Source organism: Nelumbo nucifera, chromosome 1 (genome assembly GCF_055504915.1).
Source record: "Nelumbo nucifera cultivar China Antique chromosome 1, China Antique-T2T, whole genome shotgun sequence".
NCBI classification, from domain to species: domain Eukaryota; kingdom Viridiplantae; phylum Streptophyta; class Magnoliopsida; order Proteales; family Nelumbonaceae; genus Nelumbo; species Nelumbo nucifera.
The window spans coordinates 103633019-103640309 of NC_142649.1; the positions used below are offsets into that span (position 1 = coordinate 103633019).

Below are 7291 nucleotides of genomic sequence, written 5' to 3' on the forward strand. Positions count from 1 at the left end.
ATCGGATTCAGTATTGCCGTCAGTGCAAGGCCCGTTCAAATAGCTTTTATAGCTTTGTATTTGGAATATCTCCCCATATAATAAAGTACAGAAGTATAGAGATATTCTCAATGCAAAATTACTTTATAAAGACTGTTCGAGTGGTGTTCGAATGGATCTTACAATGACTGAAGCCGATATCAAAACTAAGGAAAAGAGAGGGATGGATCCCAATTCAACATGGCATTAAGATCTTTTGGATTTAACTAAAAAAAGAGGTGAGGAAAGGGAACAGATGATTTGGACTCTGAGTTAACTTGTTATTTTTCAAGTTTGGGTAAATCTTTAGAGCTATGAAAACTGGTTATATAATATATTAATTCTCTCTCTCTCCTTCTTTGGGGTTTATGAAGACAGACAGTAATCCATGGAAAGGGGGGAAGATATTAATTAATATCCTGTGGTTTCAATGAATTCGGATTTGCTCCCCACACCAATCCCAAAGCACATTACTGCTCTGTACATTGGGAATATCTCCCTATATGTATGTTGTCATTTGTGAAGAGATGTTCAGGATGTATTGCTACAAAACCTACAATATGTATGTTGTAGGGTTGATTGGTGTAGGGAGCACTTTGTGGGGAGCAAAACTCGATTTTCGTTAAACTTTTTAAATGTACCTTTTCAAAGCATTTAACAGCTGAGATGAATAACGTAGTTCACTTTTTACTCATCATCTAATGGGAATTTGGAGATGCTAACCACAACACATTGTTCGATCATCAAGTTCACCCATCTGTACATTGGGAACACTGACTTAATTTATGTTGTCAATATTCCTGATATGGGATGAATGTAACCAACAATGTATTGTGGTCAGTAGATGATCAAGACTCCATAATGGAAACAGATCAGGGCACTTTCATGATGGCATCATCCCCATCGTCATCAACAGTTGTAAGAGCCTTATCAGCCTTTGACCTTGAAACCCCTACTTGTGTCATCATCAACTGCTCCAAGTTTATGTCACTGGGTTCCACACGTCCTGTCGACCTCTTCAACCTCTCCTGGACCATGGCTGATGATTCAGTCTTAGAGACGACATGGATGAGATGAGGAGCTTGAACTGCTCTATAGCCTATGTCTGGAATTGTGAGCTTAAGTCCTCAATCTTTGCCCCTCCTGAAACAAGTCATGCTTCTGATGTTAGGCTCTTGAAAGCATCTGGTTTTGAGACCATAGATAAAATATTATTGCTTCTCCTGATAATCATATGGTTGACACTTGTGATGCAATCCAAATCTCATACCCACACCTACCTACAGTACATCACAGTCACATATTTTTCATACTTATATGTTGTCATTCATGGAGAGATATTTTAGATGTAAGGCTGTCGTGTCATATAAGTAGGTGTGTGGGTAGGAGATCTACATTGGGCATGGGCTTCATTCCAAGCTTCAAAATTTCCTTGCAACTCTTCTCAAAGGTATTAGGGGCAAAACAAGAATTTTAATAAGATATAAGACACAACTGAATACCTGACATTGTAAATTGAGATCTGCTCCTCACAGAACACTCTTCACTCTGACCTCACAGACACACCCGGACCTCACAGACACACCCGGCCAGGTATTGGAAACATCTCCCTGTAAATAATAAATTCAACAATGGGAGATGTTATGTGCGAACTATGACATTACTTGCACAGTGCCCAAAACATTTTATTAACAAAGGGCCTTTTGTCTCAAGTAAAGTATTAGAGCCACCTCATAAAATATATTTGAGTAGTACATTTAAGTAATTAAACTTATTATTATTTTTAGGGTCACAATCAAATGTATATATATATGATATAAACATCACATTATAATAATATTTAAAAACACCCTTAATCACAAAGAATTATACTTATATTATATAGACGTATAACTACAATTATATCATAGTCTCATTTGGTAATAGATCTGGAAATAAACCTTCTCACTTGATTGCTTCTTTTGGAAATATTTTGTCATGACGTAATTTGGCAGTCTATTCCAGAATGAGGATTTCGTAAAGCCAAAATATTTGATCAATCCCGTGAATTTTGATGAATATCATTTAATTGGTCACTATCCTTTTGTGATATCATTTAAATGGCTATGAATTTTTTTGTTATTATGTATCTCCAACATCATAGTCAATCTTTTGTCGATGAGATTATTCTGAATGAACGAAACTAGCCTATAGGCTTTCAAAAAAAATTATTAAGGCTGCATTTGATATTCCTTATTTTAACGACTTAATGTTTATAGGAGTATTTTAAGTGCAAAAAGAAGATAAGTCCTTGAAATAAGGAATGTCAAATGCAGCCTAAATGTAAATGCATGGAGTAAGTTGATGGAGTCATCAACCCAACCAGCTCTAATTATTTTTTTTTAGGATTAGATTCAGATTGACCATACACCCCTTTGTGAGAGACACCATATTAAAGTAGTTGGCTGAAAATGCCGATAAAATTGACAATTTCTCTAAAAGTTAGCTTACAGAATACAAGAAATTAAAAAAAGGATAAAGCTTCTGGGGCAATATCTAATATTTGAGCATGTTCTTTTCAATGTGATTGGCGAGCCAGACTTGCTGCAGTAATGCAACAGAGAAGTCGAAAGTATATCTATCAATAAAAGAAAAAGAAAATCTATGATGCGGGAAAAACATAAAATGAAAAGAGTTTTGATCAATCAAAACCCACCTATAAATTTTGATAAATAACACCAGATTGACTATCAATCTGGTGATTGGATCTACTAATCAATGGAGATTAGATCTATTACTCAAGAAGTTACCTTACCCACAGGATACTACCGTGGCACATCAGTTATATCCCTTGTTTTTGTATGGTGTTATACATAGGGGGATGTTCCTGATTACGTAAGACTGCATTGTCTTGTGGGTAGAATTAACGAGATCTAGATTTCAATAAATGTATTGATTATGTGGCCATTAGGGCTGCAAATGGATTGAATTGAAATGAACATAGGTAGAATTAACCAAATTTGATTTATTTATATTCATATTTAAATTGAATTTTAACCATTGGATGTATAGCAGATTCGAATGGAATTCAGATTGCAATTGGATATTAAATGGTATAAATAAATTAGACTAAAACATGGTCAATATACTATGTTATTGATAAAAAGAAATTAAAATTATTTCCATGTTATATTTTTATCAACAAAATGAATTGAAAATTACTTACATGAAACTTGAACCTATGTAGGGGAGGAATCTATTGATACCCTCATGTACATACAAAACCACTGTTTTCTGGACCGGACCGGACAGTCGGACCAGAAAAACTAGGAATCGGTCACCTGATTGGTTCTATTTTCCTTCAAAATCGTTTTTTCCTCCAAAACCATTGATTTTGGTCAGCAAACCACTGAACCGATGGGTTAACTGTTTGAACCGTTTGAACGATTTTGACTGTTTTCCAATTTTCTAATTTTTTTATTTTTTTGTCAAAATGGGCCGGCTATTTGGGTTGAACGGTTGAACCGTTCGAACTGGTAATCGGACCCCTGACCGGTTCATTTTTAAAAACCATGCACAAAACACTACAATTCATGTAAAATTGCAGGCTGTATCAGTCCAGGTTCATGTTGGGCTCACTCAAATTGCACCCTAACCTTTCCCTAAATAGCCTGTTCGCTCAATGACATTGCTTTCATTCCTTTGTCTTCACACTATGATAAAATCAAATTTAGTCCTCACAAAATTGTATTCACACCGTTCTTATAGCCGTGCATTGGAAACATCTCCCCATGAAATCCACCCTCCACTACGATGGACCAATAATCAAAATGGGGAACGGATCTAATAGGCATAACAAAGTAAGCATATCAAATGAGCATTTGATAAATATTTTGCCAATAACTGTCAAAATAAGCATTAATCTTTTTCAGTTTGACTGGAATATTTTAAAGAACAGGTGTCAAAACAAAAATTTAAATACTCATTTAACGTACTTACAAATTTGTGCCTACCTGATCCGAACTGATCAAAATGGGGTGTGAATCTGTTGTATTTGCTATTGCCAACAATCAGATTACGACAAGTGTACACTTTGTGTTTTAAATGAGCAGGAGATTTCCTTTCAACAAACCCTTCCAACACACATCAAGTGTGTAACCTACCATGCATGTGATGCACAACAATGATGTTAAAAAGTGTTGGAAGAGATTTTTGTTGGCAGGAGATTCAGACACCTAATGGCAGTATTATCATATGATTGTTGTTAGGTACAGGCCTGTGTTGTTACTAGACCTGTTCATGGGCCGGGTAGCCCGACGGCCCGGCCCGGCCCGGCTCATACCCCGGCCGAGCTTGGTCATATAATTAGGCCTGCAGGCCTGACTTCGGGCTTAACACAGTAAGCTTGACTGTGTTTCGGGCTGGGCTCGGGATTTGTCAAAAAAGCCCGGTCCGAGCCCGACCCGGCCCGACTCAGTATTATATATTTTATAAAATATATAATATGTATTTTATATATTATATAAAATATATAAATAATATAATATTTATTAAAATATATATTTATAATTTAATATATATATATTATTCTTTTCTTTATAATTTCAATCTATCTCTCTCTTTATTCAGCTGCTTCAACATTAATAATAATAATAATAATATAGGCTAAATTTCGGGCCCGGGCTTAGGCTCGGGCTTCGGGCTTTTTATGAGGGCTGGGCTTGGGCCCAAATTGTAGGCCCGATGGTCGGGCCGGGCTCGGGCTCGGGTCTTAAAAAAATTTGTTAATACACAGTAAAAGCCCGGCCCGAGCCCGGCCTGGCCCGGCCCATGAACAGGTCTAGTTGTTACTAATTGAGAAAAATATGGTTCAGTCCAGTCATAATTTATAGGTATAAAATACTGTTGGGGTAGGGAAAAAGATGGTTCAGTCCGGTCAGAATTTATAGGTATAAAGTACTGTTAGGGTAGGTGTCAGTTTGAAATTGATGCCAATTCAAGGGCCACATTGATACATAAAATTTGAGTTGTTGCCATTTTGAATATTTATACCTCTGCAGTGGAAATCAAAAATCTGCATTGAATCTGTCCGTACTTTTTCCCATTTTAATTTTCTAAAAAATAACACTAATAAAAAAAATAAGTACGGTTTATCATCCATCAGACGAGCAGGGAGCATGACACTGTAGGTTCTGTTTGCAGTAGCAGATCCCTTTGTTCTTTATAGATATCCTATGACTCCGGTTTAAAAGTCCCTTAACAAAGCCTTACTCACATTTAAGATTAATAAAATTAATAAATTATAATAAAAATTAACACAATTTTATCTAATATCTACCAACATTTAACCCAAAAAAAATAATATGGGTTGAAATTAATACATATTGTTTTAACTTTTAATATTACTGCCACAATTTATTTTAAAAATACCCGTGCATCCCACCGCCCAAATTGTAAGCTGTGCATATGGGGTCCATCTTACAGAGTGAAAAAAGCTGTTGTTATTCTCTCTCCAGAGGTATAAATCGGGCCATGTTATACTGTGCTTATTACCTTTGGGATACTTCAAAAGGTCTAGCCCGATGCGCCCCATGACACAGATCTGTGCCATGCCGCAGGCCAGGCTGGCCGCAGATAAACCTTTGGGCCAGGCCAGGGCAAGTCATAAGAGGTATAATTTAAAAAATAAAAAATAAAAAATTTAAAATAAATTAACAAAATAAAACATAAATTAAAAAAATACCTTAAAATTTTATTTTATATGAATTTTAATATATATAATTATTTATATATAAAAAATCTTAAACAAAAATCAGCCAATCGATTGACAGCCGTTGGAATCCAAATTACCATTGGCACCACAGATAATCGATGAGATGCATGCTTAGGTAAGAGGTCTATGTTAGATTTTTCCTCGGAAATTGTCAAGTAAATATTTTATGTAGGGATAGAGTAAGGTTTCAAATGGATCCTTGGTGCAGGATTCCATTTTTCTTTTCCTTTTCTACTTTATATACCTTAATTCAAATCTGTTCCAACTAAATCATGTATTACCTGATCTGATCCAGTGTTCTCTTGTTGTAGATCTTCTACAATAAGAATTGCTTTCTTTTTTCTGATTCTGGAAAAAATTAGGTACCACAGTTGATCTAAAGAAACCAAAATACCATATCCAAGAATTCTGGAAACAAAAAAATCAAAATAAAAAAGGAAATCAATGAAATAATAATAAAAGAGGAACAATAAAATGAGAACCAATGGCAGCAAGATGATGCAGTGCAGGAGACAGAGGAACAGCAGAGTACGAACAATGATTCTTACCGGAGGAAAAAATAACAACGACAGCAGCTAGACGGAGCAACAGCAGTGACTAGGCAGAGCAGCGGCGGTGACTAGGTGGAGCAGTGGTGGCAAGTGAGAGGATCAATCACAGCGAGAACGCGGAAGACGACGGAATAGAAACTCTTGGTGATTTTTGGGAGAAGAATAGTAGAAGTGGAGAAACTATCCAACCAGTGAAACCTTATGTTTTGGGGTAATTTTCACACTTTCATCTTTTTCCATTCACTTTTCGCTCGGGAAACCAAACTTACCCAAGTATGAGAAGGGTATCATTTAGAAATTCTATTGACCAACTTCCCTCTCTTCTTCACTTTACTGACACGCCCTGAAAAAAATTGGTAGAATAGATGCTTCATTAAATATGCTAATTGAGGTGGAAAAAAGAGAGCGGCCATTCCTATTCTCCAACAACCCAGTTTGATTGAGGAAATCCTTGAAAAGGAATAAGACAAAGGACTAGTGTTACTAGTGAACCTACAATAATGTAAATGGTCCCTACTTTTCTTTAATAGCTTCTATTTTTTGTTTTGTTCCTTTTAATCCCAAGGGTTGGGTTGTGTTGGCAAGGAAGGTGTGTTTTTTGTATTAGTTTGGAGCGTGCGAGGCGGGCTGATAATAAAATTTAAGTTGGTCACCCCCTACACCTGGACTTAACATAGTGGTTCAATAAAAAACCATGTGAAAGAAAAAAAAATGTTCTTCTATCCCAGTTCAGGGTAAATTTGCACTTTTATTTGCTTTTGCTTGTATTTGACAATATTACATTTATGCATCAGACAAATGACACAAAACACAATTTCCAATGTATTTTTACATTGATAATAAGATGTAAAAGTACATCAATAAAAAAGAAATAAATTTGCATTCAAGTGGTCTTTGGTTATAAAAGAAAAAGCATATGTTTTATTAGAATTCGTGTTTGCATCCATTAAAATTATCCAACTTTGCAATT

General features: G+C 35.6%; 1 long non-coding RNA gene across 1 annotated transcript; it reads right to left on the reverse strand.

Annotated features, from left to right (window-relative positions):
- Window positions 1-283: 283 nt before the first annotated feature.
- On the reverse strand, window positions 284-6887 carry LOC148803643 (uncharacterized). The gene is made up of 4 exons (XR_016081294.1): window positions 6319-6887; window positions 6052-6178; window positions 1521-1628; window positions 284-1161 (listed from the first exon to the last, which is right to left on the reverse strand). It is a non-coding gene; the product is annotated as an uncharacterized LOC148803643 (long non-coding RNA).
- Window positions 6888-7291: the final 404 nt, after the last annotated feature.